General features: G+C 38.3%; 1 protein-coding gene and 1 pseudogene across 10 annotated transcripts in view; one reads left to right on the forward strand and one right to left on the reverse strand.

Annotated features, from left to right (window-relative positions):
* Window positions 1-14401, forward strand: part of NCOA1 (nuclear receptor coactivator 1) — a 239683-nt gene that overhangs the window by 112085 nt on the left and 113197 nt on the right. The gene's annotated exons all lie outside the window — the stretch shown is intronic.
* LOC118540182 (small ribosomal subunit protein uS2 pseudogene) lies at window positions 8233-9217 on the reverse strand (annotated as a pseudogene).

Below are 14401 nucleotides of genomic sequence, written 5' to 3' on the forward strand. Positions count from 1 at the left end.
TATTTATTTATTTGAGAGAGAGAATGAGAGACAGAAAGCATGAGAGGGAAGAGGGTCAGAGGGAGAAGCAGACCCCCCACTGAGCAGGGAGCCCGATGCGGGACTCGATCCCAGGACTCCAGGATCATGACCTGAGCCGAAGGCAGTCGCTTAACCAACTGAGCCACCCAGGCGTCCCTCATTGGGGTTTATTTTAGAAAGGACTCTTGACTACCTCTGGGCACTTTTTGAAGAGTTTGTTATGTTTTAAGGGATTGTGATTCTTTTCGCAGGTTGAAAATAATTCTTGAAACTGGACATTATGATCTCTCTACCTTCAACTTCTGCTGGTTTTCCTCTTACCTTTATTCATTTTCTCTTTTTTTTCCCCCCACTTGATCTTTCAGCTTTAACTGCTGCCCTGCCCCCAAATATTGGAGTGTTTCCATAGTAATTCATTCTCCTCTCTCTACAGTTTTCCTTGGTCATCTCATGTACTCCACTATCCTCAATATGTCAGAGATTCCAGAACCTTTATATACCGCTTGTTTGGAAGTCATCTGGATTTATCTGCTTGTATGTCATATTCATAATTAATGTGGACATAACTGAATTCATTAGCCTCTCCCTCAGACATCTGTTATCTCCTGTAAACTCATTCTTGGCTAAATGGCATTAATATATATATCCAGTCTCCTGTGCCAGGAAACGGTGTTTGTAGGAGCTTATTCAGAGAATATAATTCTGAATATAAACAAAATTTTAGCCAGAAAGATGCCTTATCATAACATTGTTTTTTTTTTTTTTTTTAAGATTTTATCCATGTATTGATTTATTTTTTTAAGTAGGTTCCATGCCCATTGTGGGGCTTGAACTCATGACCCTGAGCTGAGATCAAGAGTCGCATGCTCTACCGGCTGAGCCAGCCAGGCACCCTTTAGTATTTTTTTTTTTTTGACACAGTGAGAGAGGGAACACAAGCAGGGGGAGTGGGAGAAATATTTCACAGACAATAGAAATTATGTAAAATACTTAATGACATGAGAAGTTATAGGTACATAAATTTAGCGAAAAAAAATGCTTTTAAACAATATGTGTGCTGTGAATCCATAATCATTAAAATAAAACCATATATATATCTGTGTTTGTAGAAGAGTAAATATATAGGTGTTTGCATTAATTAATTCTGTGTGGAACAGTTACGGGTGATTTTTATATTTTATTCTTTTTATTTACCTGTATTTTCTGGATTTGAAGAGTAAACTTGAACTATGTTTGTAATTCAGACATGTGGACAATTTGACCTCTCTTTTCCACCCCCAACTCTTGTTGATTTAGTCCAATGTCTCATTCACCTCAATTGCTGCATCAGTCCAGCTACTCATCATATTGGAATTAGACTGCCACAGCACCCCTCTTGCCTCCATTGCTCAGCTACCAGAGCTGTCTTCCTAAAAATCTTAGCTAGTTGGGTTCTTCCCTTGCTTAGCCCTCCAGTTTAAGTAGTTAAATGTTAAATCTCCAAAACCAACAAGAGTAGAATACATTTGAATGTTTTCCTTTGTTAAAATTTGGTCTGAAGACCTGCAGCCAACTGGAATTTGGCCAGCTCAAGACTTAATATAACATTTTCTCCTAACCCTAACAAAGTCACTTTTGACCAGATAGCTATGCCAGGTTTGGGGGGGTGGGGACGGGAGGAAGAAAGGGAGAGAGAAAATATAAATTGAACTCAGGCATTTCCAAATCTTTGCTCTTTGTCCCTTTGTTCTACCTCTGCAACCCATCACATTTTGCCCTTGCTGGGTATTTGTTTGTTTCTATTCAAGGGACAATTTACTGGTTTTCTTAAGTATTTAGTTAGTAAGAACAAATAGCCAAATAATGAAAATCCTTCAGTTTTAGTGCCAATTATTATATCAGCAGATCCTATTAGGAGTATTTATTGAAGCATGTCATGCTAATAGTCCCAGAGTGTAATTATACTTGCAGATTTTTCTTGCTTTCAGGGAGTTTGTAACATGTTCCAGATGGTTAAATAGGAAAGAGTAGACATTTTGTACTGTCTTTTCAATTATGATTAAGAATTTGATGTTACATATTATGTTATCATTATTGCTTTTGTTAGATTTAAACATGAGAGGAATTTAAACAAAATGTGTTGGGTTTTTTTCTTTTTTTTTTAAATTTCTTAACTGTGGTCAACAATAAACAGGACCCATCATAGACACTTTTCCCCTGTTAAGTTGTTTAATTGCTTTAATTTAAGCATCATTAAAATGAGATAATTGCATCTTAACCAGTAATTCTTTTATGAATGTAGTCCTTAATTTATTCTTGGAAAGTATTTACTTGGGTTTGTTTTAGACTTAAAATTACATGGTGAACCTTCTTGAAAAAACTTACGTAAGACTGAAATAGAATAATTTTGCAAACTGTTGATGGTTCTTTGACCTTTTTCCACGAAGTGGTATGACCTTAGATTCAACATCAGTGGGACATGCACTTTAAATTTGCCAGTGATAAGTGATGACTTTTCATTCATCTTTTCATTCTCTTGTCTACCCTTCACTGACCATCCAGCTACTTTCATTTGAAAGGAAGTTTACCAAAGATTAGGCATATAGCATGTGAGCGTAGAATAGAATAGTTTGTGGGTCATGGGGATCCAGACCCATAAACTTCGGCTTCTTATGACCTCATATTAACCAGTTGGCTAACTGGTTAGTTGACTTGGAGAAATATGTTATTTTTCAATGAGAAATAGACTACTCTGTACCTCAGTTTAACCACCTGTACATTTTTGTAATGTAATTTGTGTGGATGGGGGACAATTGGTCTTGACCCTTAGACTACCATTCTTTGTCCTTGAAGCTCTCTTCAGGATTTCTTGCATACAAGAAGACAAGCAAAAACAGCAACAGCAAACAAACAAACCATAAAAATATAATGCCAAAGTTATATTTTTGGTAATGAATACTGTAGACTATTCCTGAAAGATTTTGTAGGAATGAAGCGAGTAGTTTACATTCTGTATCATCCAGCAAAACTTACTTCCTGTAAGCTGCCTTTAAATATCTTTGTTCATTCTCAGACTTTCCTATTCCTTACTAAGCTGCCACCTTTCTACCTCTTCTTGACCTTCTCTCCTCCAAACAGCCTTCTCAGCCTCTGCAGACTCTTCAGTCTTCCTCATACCTGGTCTACAGATTCTTTAGTTTTTCCAGGTAAAATTCTTATCCTTTCTATAAAATTCTTTAAATTCCTTCCCAGCAAGATCAAAGGTAGCCTAAACTGAGACTTAAGAAAAGCATGTCTTTGGGGAGATTCTGTTCATCTTGCTATAATAAACTGGCATTAAATTGGGATTTCTATTTTCATGGCTTTTGCCAAGTTTTATATAGTTTGGTGTGTTTAGCATGTACAACAACTGTCATGATAAAGTTATTAACCATTCAAGTTTATGAGTCTGTCTGGGAATATGGAAAACAATATGGGCAAATTTAATTCTTATTTTTGTGTGTGTTTGTTTTAAAGATTTATTTATTTGAGAGAGAGGGAGCATGGGTGCACACATGGGGGAAGGGGCAGAGGGAGAGAATCTTCAGGCAGACCCTGCGCTGAGTGGGGAGTGCATGTGGGGATCTATTTTACGACCCATGAGATCATGACCTGAGCCAAAACCAAGAGTCAAATGCTTAACTGACTGAGCCACCCATGTGCCCCTGTGTGTAATTTTAAAATGTTTTATATATTCCCTGTGCCATATGTAAAAATTTGATTTTCTACAAAGGAGATGTTTAGGTGGGATTAATTTTTAAAAGAATGATTCAGGGGCACCTGGGTGGCTCAGTCAGTTGAGCATCAGACTCTTGATTTCAGCTCAGGTCGTGATCTCAGGGTCCTGAGACTGAGCTCTGTGCTCAGCAGGGAGTCTGCTTATAGTTTCTCTCTCTCCCTCTCTCTCTGTCCCCCCTCCCCTCCACTTGAATTCTCTCTCTCAAATAAATAAATCTTTAAAAAAATAAAAGAATGGTTCACACTAGGATTTCATTGAATGAAATATTTTAGCTTTGCATGTAAAGAATGAGATTTGATCTATAAATTTAATATATGCAAGACCTTTCCAGGCATATCTATATGAGTTAGATGTATGTGATGAAATTTAGGCTAATTAGGGAAAATATCTGTCTGGTAGGTGGGAAGAGATGATAACAGGATATTTGAAAAGCAATTCTATTTTGAATTCCTGATACCATCTTTCATCTGGTTAACTAAGCTAGAAATTTTCCTTACATCTCTCTCTTTTATCCACTGCACTTTCCTCATTAGGCGGAAGGGGGTTGTGACTGTGACTCCCATAATCATGGGGCCCCAGAGTTTACTTATCCATTGACCCCTTGCCTAGAATATGACATTTGAAACATCTAGAAAATTGCAACAACGGTACTTCATTTCTCATCTTTCCTGAGGTTTCCTTTGTCCCTTAAATATATATCTGGTATATTTAAAATCTCTTTATTTTTCTGTTTTCCCTTAGAATACTTTAACCACCACACCCCTGAACATGGGTCCTGTTTGTAGATTCAGATTTTATTTTTTGGTATATGTTCAGGCAAGTTTCTAAGCAGAGCTCATGAATTTGCATTCCCCATGGGTCCAATTTGTAACAGATCTCTGTATTCCTGTATCCTAGGAGGCTCCGTTAGGAATTAATACACACCTTTGTCTCATTTCCCCAAACCTAATGTTTGACCTTACTCTGTTAGCTGACTATCAAGTTCTGTTTGCAGCATGATAGGCACATGGTAGTACTCGTGATACCTCTAGTCCCCATGTATTTTGACCCATTAACTATTGAGAGGAAGATGCTCAGCCACTTCTAGGAAGTCAGGCTGAATTAATTTACCTGTCTAGCAAAATGGATGATGAATGTAGGAGAAGGAGAGCCATATAGCAGTTGGACCTCTTAGTGCACATTGTCCACACCTGCCAGTTACATAGCTAGTTAGTGTACTAGAGTTTGACGAAAATAAGAATTTTCTTCCCTTCTGGGGAGGAGGAAGGGTAGCTGCAATGGCAAAAGTTTCTGAAACCAGCCTTTCTAAGCCTCAGCACGATTGGCACTGTGGGTCATATAAGTCTTTGTTGTGGGGGCTGACCTGTACATCATAGGATTTTCAGAAGCATCTCTGGCCTCTACCCACTAGATACAAGTAGCATTCCCATACTCCAAGTTGTGACAAGCAAAAATGCCCCTGGAGGGAATTAAAGGTCCCAGTTGAGAGCAGCTGCCCTACAATTAATGCACTTTTGATTATATGATGAGGACAGATTCTTTGAAGGTGGATTGCTTTTTATGTACATTTTAATTATTTTGGTAACTCCAGAAAGGCAGTACCAATTTACATACCTTTTTTTTAAAAAAAAATATATTATTTATTTATTTGAGAGAGAGAGAATGAGTGGGGGCGGGGAGAGAGACGCAGGCTCCTCGCTGAACAGGGAGCCTGATGCGGGGCTCGATCCCAGGACTCTGGGACCATGACCTGAATCAAGGGCAGACACTTAACTGACTGAGCCACCCAGGCCCCCCCCATTTACATTCCTAACACTGATGTGGGACATTGCATAATTCCCTAGACTCTCACTAATGCCGGATTTTGTCAGTCTTTTAGCTTTACCAGCCTAGTAGATGAGAAATTACTTTTCCTTAATTTTAATTTAATCCAAACAGTTATTAATTAGGTTGGATGTATTCTTACTTTTATTGTCCAATTATATATCATCTAATGTGCATTACTTTTTTAATTCTTTGCCCATTTTTCTGGGATTAACTTAGTCACTTGTGGGATTATGAAATTGTTTTCATTGTTTTTTGGTCAAAATTACCATGTTTTCTTTATGGTTTCTCACTTAATTTATAACTAGCTTTATGCCCATATGTTTCCCAGTATTGAAGTTATTCAAGTATTGAAATGTATATAAGATACTCGATAGATTTTTAAATTAAATTGAGCATAGAAGAACACTAGTACTTGTCTAAGGAAACAGAATGTACGTGTGTGTGTGTTCATGTGTGCATGAATATGTGTGTGTATGTTCCTGTGCGTTTACATGGGCATTGAAGAAAAGAGGGCTAGACTGAGCACATTTACCAGACATTGGAAAGATAATTGAGAAGCTGAAGACAACCAGGAGAGTGTAGTTTCTTATGATGTGTATGAAAGCTCAAAGAGAATACTGACTTTAGGATGGACAGAAGGTTCACCTCAAATCTCCCTAACCAAATTTTGTAAGGTCAAATAAGTGATAAGGGTTCAAAGCGTTAAAAGGAGTTAGAGGTGACAATTCAGAGAAGTGATATAATGAGAAGGATATAGGAGGCTTAAATTTCAGAGTCTAAGTAACATGGGATTTTGAAATCTAGGTGTAGGTTGGTGGGAGAGCCCAGCTTATATGGATTATCTATTGCACTTTATAATTTTTTCCATGTATATTGGGAAATTTCTGTTCTTTAGTATTCCTGGATGTCATATTATTTTTCCTTCCCATGCTCTGGATGGCCATCTTTTCCTTTGAACACACCTTTGCCCTCTTCCTTAAGAACAGAGAAAGAGATAGTAAGTATATATCTAGAGCAAAAATTCTCAAAATAAGGTCTGCAGATTCCTGGGGGTCTGCATTAGTCTGCTTAGGTTGCCAGAACAGAATACCACAGACTTTGTGGCTTAAACAACAAAATGTATTTTCTCAATATTCTGGGCACTGGAAGTTCAGTGTTAAGGTGCTGGCAGTATTGGTTACTGGTGAAGCCTTTTCTTCCTGGTTTGCAGAAGACCACCTTTTCACTGTGTCTTCCCATGGCCTTTCCTCTGTGAGTATACTTCTGGTGTCTCTTCCTTTTCTCATAAGGACATTAACCTTAATTAGCTCCTTAAAGACCCTATCTCTAAAAATACAGTCACATTGGGGGTTAGGGTGTCAACATACAAATTTTGGGGAGACAAAATTCAATCCGTAACAGGGTCCCAAGATCTTTTCATGGGGTCTACAACATCCAAATGTTTTTGTTTTTTGTTTTTTTTTAAGATTTTATTTATTTATTTGTCAGAGAGAGAGAGCACAAGCTGGGGGAGTGGCAGGCAGAGGGAGAAGCAGGTTCCCTGCTGAGCAAGGAGCCTGATGCGGGACTCGATCCCAGGACCCTGGGATCATGACCTGAGCTGATGGCAGACGCTTAACCAGCTGAGCCACCCAGGTGTCCCTACAACATCCAAATGGTTTTATGAATAATACTAAGATGTTATTTGCCTTTTCTAATGCATAGACATTTTCATTGAGGGTACAAAAATAATGGAAGGTAAATCTGGTAGCTTACCACAAATCAGGGCAGGGGTACTCGACTATATTTGTGATCTTTATCTTCTTCAGTGCTACATATTTGCAGTAAAGAAAAAAATAGGTTATTAAAGGGCTATTAAGTATTCTAAAATTTGCTTAGTTTTTATTTATAATACAATAAATATTGATAACCTATATAAATTAAATCTCTTTTCAGTCCTCTAAAATTTTTTAAATTTCTTTTTCTTGTCTGATTGCTGTGGCTAGGACTTCCAGTACTATGTTGAATAAAAGTGGTGAGAGAGGACATCCTTGTCTTGTTCCTGATCTTAGGGGAAAAGCGCTCAGGTTTTCACCATTGAGTATGATGTCTGCTTTGGGTTTTTCATATATGGCCTGTATTATGTTGAGGTATGTTTGCTCTAAACCTACTTTGTTGAAAGTTTTTATCATGAATGGATGTTGTACTTTGTCAGATGCTTTTTCTGAATCTGTTGAGATGATCATATGGTTTTTGTCTTTTCTCTTGTTAATGTGATGTATCATGGTGAATGTTGTTTTTTTTTTTTTTTTAATGTATTGTTGAATTTGGCTTGGAGTTCTCAATTTTTAAAAGTGTAAAGGAGAGGTGACAATTCAGAGAAGTGATAGTGGAGAGAGAGAGAAAGAGGGAGAGAGAGGATAGTGGGGGGAGGAGCAGAGGGAGAGGAACAGGCAGATCCCCGCCGAGCAAAGAGCCTGACTCAGGGCTCAGTCCTCTGACCCTGAGATCATGACCTGAGCTGAAATCAAGAGCTGGATGATTAACTGACTGAGCCACCCAGGTGCCCGGGAGCAGAGGCTCTTTGTGCCGAGTTTTTCACACATACTATGACATCATTCATTTCTGAAATCATTTTGGGATGAAGGTTTTTTTTTTTTTTTTACAAACTGTTTATTTTCCGTCAACCTTTTCCATTTCTATTTCCATTTTGTTTGCCTTTGTGGAAGAGCAGCTTAAGACCACTCAGTGTTGGTTGTTCCTACCCATTCAGTGGCCTGAGCAGTGGAAGCTGCAGACCAGTCTTCAGTGGCCGGCTGGGCGCTCCAGTCTTCAGTAGGGAACTGCTGAATAGGCACTGAGGGCACCTGCACACCTTCAGACCAGTCTGCGACTTCAGGCTGAGTAGCAGTGAACTCAGGAGCTGGAGCCGTCCATTCACCCTGAAATTCCTCCTTGGTCACAGCCTTTTCAGCAGCGGCCTGCTCTTCCTTTTCAATCTCTTCAGGATCTCTGTAGAAGTAGAGATCAGGCATGACCTCCCATGGTGTTCACCGGAAATGGTGCCACGCATGCAAAGAGCTTCCCTGGCCAGCATCCACCACATCAGACCCACTGAGTGAGCTCCCTTGTTGTTGCGAGGGATGGCAATGTCCACATAGCGCAGAGGAGAGTCTGTGTTACACAGAGCAATGGTAGGCAGGTTAACATAGGATGCCTCTGTAAGAGGCTGGTTGGTGGTCAGCCCTGGGATCAGTAACCACCAGAAGTCTCGGCTCCCGGAAGGCTGCCTGGATCTGGTTAGTGAAGGTTCCAGTAGTGAAGCAGCCGGCAATAGGAGTGACTCCGGTAGCAGCAGCAAATTTCAGCACAGCTCGCTGGCCAGTATTCCTGGACGATACGACACTGACATCAGCTGGGTTTTCAATGGCAACAATGGCACGAGCTGCCAGCAGAAGCTTCTCCCAGGTTCTCTTCAGATTTATGATGTAGATACCATCACTTTTCCTTTTGTAGATGTACTGTTTCATTTGAAAGTCAAGGTTGGTGCCACCTAAATGGGTTTCTACTGCAAGGAATTTGAGGACATCCTCCTCCTTCATTTGCAGGACATCAAGGGCTCCAGACATTGTGAAAGTAGTCTTGGCTCAGACATTACCCTCACATATAAACTGGCCTTAATCACTCCATCTGATATGTAAAAGTAGCTCCCCTTGTAACTCTACCTCAAATTATTGTTTTATTTACTGATCTTTTCCTCTCACTGGAATGTGAGCTTTGAAGAGTGGGAACTTCATCTCTCTTGTTTCCTGCCACACCCAAGCACCTGCTGTAGTGCTTACCACACATCGGGCGCTTAAATATGTGAGGATTGAACCACTCTGCCTGTTACAAAAGAAATGATGTGTACTGAGTAAAAGAAATAATAAAAAAAATATTTTATAATCTGATTTTAAAATACCTTATAATGTGTATTACCTGTTTTTTGAAATCATGAGGCTAGGTGTCTGGTTATTGTCTGCCCCCCCGTCCCGAAGATACCGTGCATGCCACTATATGGAAATTGATAGTTAAATGTAACTGTAGATGGAATTACTTATTAAAACCTCTAAGCACATATGCAGGTCACTTCTCTATTTTAAAAGGTAATATGTAATTTTGAAATATTACAAAAAGAAACAAATATCTAGATACAAGCATTTTTATTGGTTAACTTTAGTGAGTATCTATTCTTTGCTACCCTTGAGAGGTACAAAGAGGTAGTAAGACTGTCTTTCTGTTGACAGTGTGTGGAGTAAACCGAGCCCGCACTTAGAAAAATGTGTAATGCAAACACTCATCTGATAAAGTATATGCCAGTTTTAACTGTTACCTAAAGTGATCTAACCTGTGTTTTGTAAAATGCCATCTTAGTACAATGCCGTCTTCTAACACATGTAAAACCTGTATTGGGAATTAAAATCCTGTCTGAGCATCCCACCATAGTGTTTTGGAGATTTAGAACAGCTTAGTTTTGATAGTCTTCAACAGCTGCCTTCTGATTCAGTAAAGTTGCTCTTCAAGAAAGAACTAAACACTTGTAGTTTAGGTGTTACATTTCATTTTTAGCTCTTTGAATGTGGACTGTCTCCAACATCCTGGTGTTTTCTCTCGCCTTGTAGCAAAAACAGAGAGATAAATTATATTGCAGAATGTTGCCACAGAAATGGGCTTTCTCCAATTAGTAGAGACTAATCCAGCAGGTTTACTACTTTCAGCTTTCTTTTACCCATGTGTTCTCACCCTCAAACCTGTGCCTAATCCCTTATGTTAACAATCTAGTGTACCCCCCGTCATGCCAGTGATACTGCTCTTGGATTTGTTTAGAAAGATGTAATGTCCTTTGACCAGTTTAATGATCCACGTTCTCTTTAAGCTTTTAACTGCATTACTATTGTTGAATTGGAATAGGTTCAGTAATAACATAATTTAACCTTTTAAAATGTTGTGTACCTACTCTGTGCAAGTTAAAAAACATCCATCTAGGAGCTTAAAGTCTAGTGAGGGAGATAGGCAATAAGCACATAATCACACAAATAGGTTAATATAAATTTTGCAAAATGCTAAGAAGGAGAAGTAGAAAGTGCTATTAAAGTATAAGGAAGGGCTGATTTAGATTACTGTGGTAAGAGTAGTAGAGTTTTAGCTGAAGCTTGAACAGTGAATAGGAATTGGGCAGGTAAAGAAAATAAGAGTTTATTTGCAAGAGAGAATATATTATATTGAAGGCCATGGAGTGGGGAAGAAAGACTGGGGAATAGGTAGGAACTCAGGAAGGATGAGTGCTGCTAAAACATACCATGCTATGGGAAGAGTGGCTATGTCATGAGTTTGGGATTTTATTATAAGTGAGATAAAACCTTATGGAAGGGGTTTAAACAGGAATAGGATATCAGACTTGTATGTATGTGGACGATGACTTATTTTTGAAATAGGCTAGATGGAGCATGGTGATTGAGTACAATATAGGATGTGACAGTGGAAAAGATTTCAAAGGTGATATCTGGGTTTCTGTGGTAGCATTGGGTGAGTGTGAAGGTACCTTTTTTTTTTCCCCTCCGGATAGGGAATAGCCAAGGAAAAGAATATAGAGGAGTTTAGTTTGGAACTTCTTAATAAATAGGCAGATGCTTATAGGTATGGAGCTTAAAATAGAGCATAAAAATAGTAGGAGCATTCTTTTGCGAATAAGTTGTGTTCAAAATAGATGTGTTTATATGACATCCAGAAGAGAGATTAAACTTAGTTGGCTATGGTCTATTAATCATTTCACAGTGTTTACCATGTGCCAGGCATCATTTTAAACAACTTAAAAATATTGTTTACTCTCCTAACAACTTTGGAATAGGTACAGTATTATTCTGCTTTTTTGTAGAGCAGGAAACTAAGGCATGGAGAGGTTAAGATCAGAAAGTTAGTGATGGTGGAGTTGAGCTCCAGAATCCATACTTGTAACCATAATGCAATATGTCTCAGTTATAAGAAGGGAATGTGGTTGCCTATAGGCAGATATGGATAGCTAAAGCTCAGTTAATTTCACGGGTGTGAGGTTTTATTCTATCAGTATGCTGGCGTTTACTAATCTATTATTGATGGGCATTTGGGTTCTTACCATTTTTTGTTCTCATAAACAATGCTGGCATGAACATCTTTCTTCATACCTCTTACCCACATACACAAAGAATTTCCTTGGAGTCACAGTTCTCTTTAATGCTGGGTGCACTCAGAATTCTTGCTCCTACGAAGATTTATTTCCCGGCTGGAGTCCCCTTGGATCTCATGCTTTTACCACGGAGCAACAGTTTTCATATCTTTCCAACATAATACAATTTCTTCTAACAACACCCATGAATTTACCCAGATATTTTTAGACATCCAAAAATTATGTGAAGAGGTGGTTTTTTTCTGGAGAGAGATGACCAGGTTTTCATAAAAGCATTTTGTAATCATAAGAGCAATGAAGTCAGCCTTCTAAAAATCAAAGATTAATAAGGAAAAATAAGTAAATATTGCCATCCTATTAAAAAAATAAACAACTTCATCTTTAAAGTCTTTTTTTAGGCCTCCTCTTCATAGTGTTAATAAGAAAAAACAAATAGATGGAGATGTTAAATAAACAAACTTTACATACATTTTTAAATTATTTTTTTAACATTAATATGGCTGGCTTGATTTCAAATTTTATTTAAATTATTTTTGCCTTTGATTTGGAGAGCATGACTCTTGCATGATCAGTAGGAGGAGGATTGGTAGCATCATTCTTTCTTTCTTCTGTGAAAACCTTACAGTCTCTCTTAAGGGAAAAAAACCCATTTCGCTCAAAGTTTTAGGTGCCACCTTCTTTCTTAAATTTTATTTGGGGTAGAATTAATAAGAACAGAGAAGTTACTATGGAATCTTAACTGTGTAAACCAAAGTAATTTCTAATCGCCACTAGTGTTAATGGTTTATCTATAATGACCCACTACAGGACTGCAGCATAGCTAACTGAAGCTAGTGCCATCACACCCAGATTTTGACTAACATTATCCCTTTCTCTCCTCATCAAAAAGCACATCATAAAGAAGAAGAGTTAAAATTATGTTGTAATAATGATAACCTTGAATCTGCACTAATTTTATGGAAGTAATGACTGTATAAACATTGTAATTTTAAGTGTTATTAGTAACAGGTTACTTTCATCACACTTCACTGTTATGGTATGTGGGCTGGGGGAGAGAATCTACTGCCCTTAGAGATTTGAAAGTTTCTTTTACTTCCTCACAGAGAAGAGAACAGTAGACCACAGATTCTTTTGATACTCATCTCACAAGGTAACAGTTGATAACGGAAGGTGGATTTTTTTCTGCTTTCCCAAAGTCAGAATCCATGGTATCAGCTAATGTGTATGAAGAGACGTTCCTTTGATCTAAAGCTGGTCCTTTTTAAAACTTTCCTAATTAACTGTTGTATAGGCCTTACTGCCTGTTGTTAGTTCTCTTTCTGTCATACCATTCATTATGTTATTGAGCAATTTCAATGGTTGATCGGTTCTTGAGAATGTCAGGATGGTGGATTTTAAAATTGTCAGAAAGATTAAGGTGTAAATAACATACATGAAGCAAAACTTTGAAAAGATTATGAAATAACAGGATGATTGAAAATAAACAAATAAAATATTACCAATAATAACATAGTGTTTGATTCCAGGTAAAGGTGGTGGGTTGAGCACACAGTTAATATTGTTCCCTCCCCAAACCACAGTTAAGTTAAACAACAACAAAAATAAAGTCAATAAGGGTTGTTGTTGGGTTGTTTTTAGTCATAAATCCAGAGATGTAGGAGAATTGGAGAAAAATAGGGGGAATTTTTCAAGGCCAGAAAACAGCTAGATGAGCGGTAGCAATCTTGTTAAACCTAGGAAAGCCCAGTTTTACAAGGAGAAAGCTAAGGACTGATGGAATTTGTACTGGTGAATCTCCAAAGGGCTCAGGCAGTGGTAGTATGGTGTAACTTTGAAAGTGGAAGGTGAAGAAGGGTAAGGAACTAAAATAAGGAGGATTGTTTAAAAGATGTTTAAGAAACAGTTCATTGGGGCACCTGGGTGGCTCAGTCGTTTGGGCATCCAACTCTTGATTTCAGCTCAAGTCATGATCTCAGAGTCTTGAGATCGAGCCCCATGTCAGGCTCTGCACTGGGCATGGAGCCTGCTTGAGATTCTCTCTCTCCCTCTCCCCACCTCTAAAAAAAAAAAGAAGAAGAAGAAGAAATAGCTAGATGCCTGGATCTTCTTCACTCTTTGCCACTGTTCTAATGAACTGCTCCTATCTTGACAGGTATATTCTCTGGATTAAAACAGAGGGCCGCTGGGCTGGTGGACAACAGGGGGATTAAATGAGCATTGGCATTTTGAATGATGAGAGCCCCTGCCCTCTTCTCTGTCATTGGCTTCCCAAACTGAGGCCTTTATCCTACAGGCAGGAACAGGAAGAATCTTCTATGAAGCATATGACTAGCCCATTAATAAAGGCAAAAAGAACTGTACATAAATATTGTACTGTATTTGGTCAATTTGTTTCTTATGGAGTACAGGCTCTAACAGTTCTGAAACTACTTTGTATGTATGCAGGTGTTGAACAAATAAGTAAATAAGTGGTAGATAAGGGGAACCAGGTTTCTCACATCACTATTTGTACTCTTAACGAAGAGCCTGCCCAGGTTGCCCTGTCGTGAAGGTCACAGTCAATAGCGCCACATACTTAATTAGAGCTTTAAATGAACTTTTTATTCCCAAAGATC

Source organism: Halichoerus grypus, chromosome 10 (assembly GCF_964656455.1).
Source record: "Halichoerus grypus chromosome 10, mHalGry1.hap1.1, whole genome shotgun sequence".
In the NCBI taxonomy this organism is placed as follows: Eukaryota; Metazoa; Chordata; class Mammalia; order Carnivora; family Phocidae; genus Halichoerus; species Halichoerus grypus.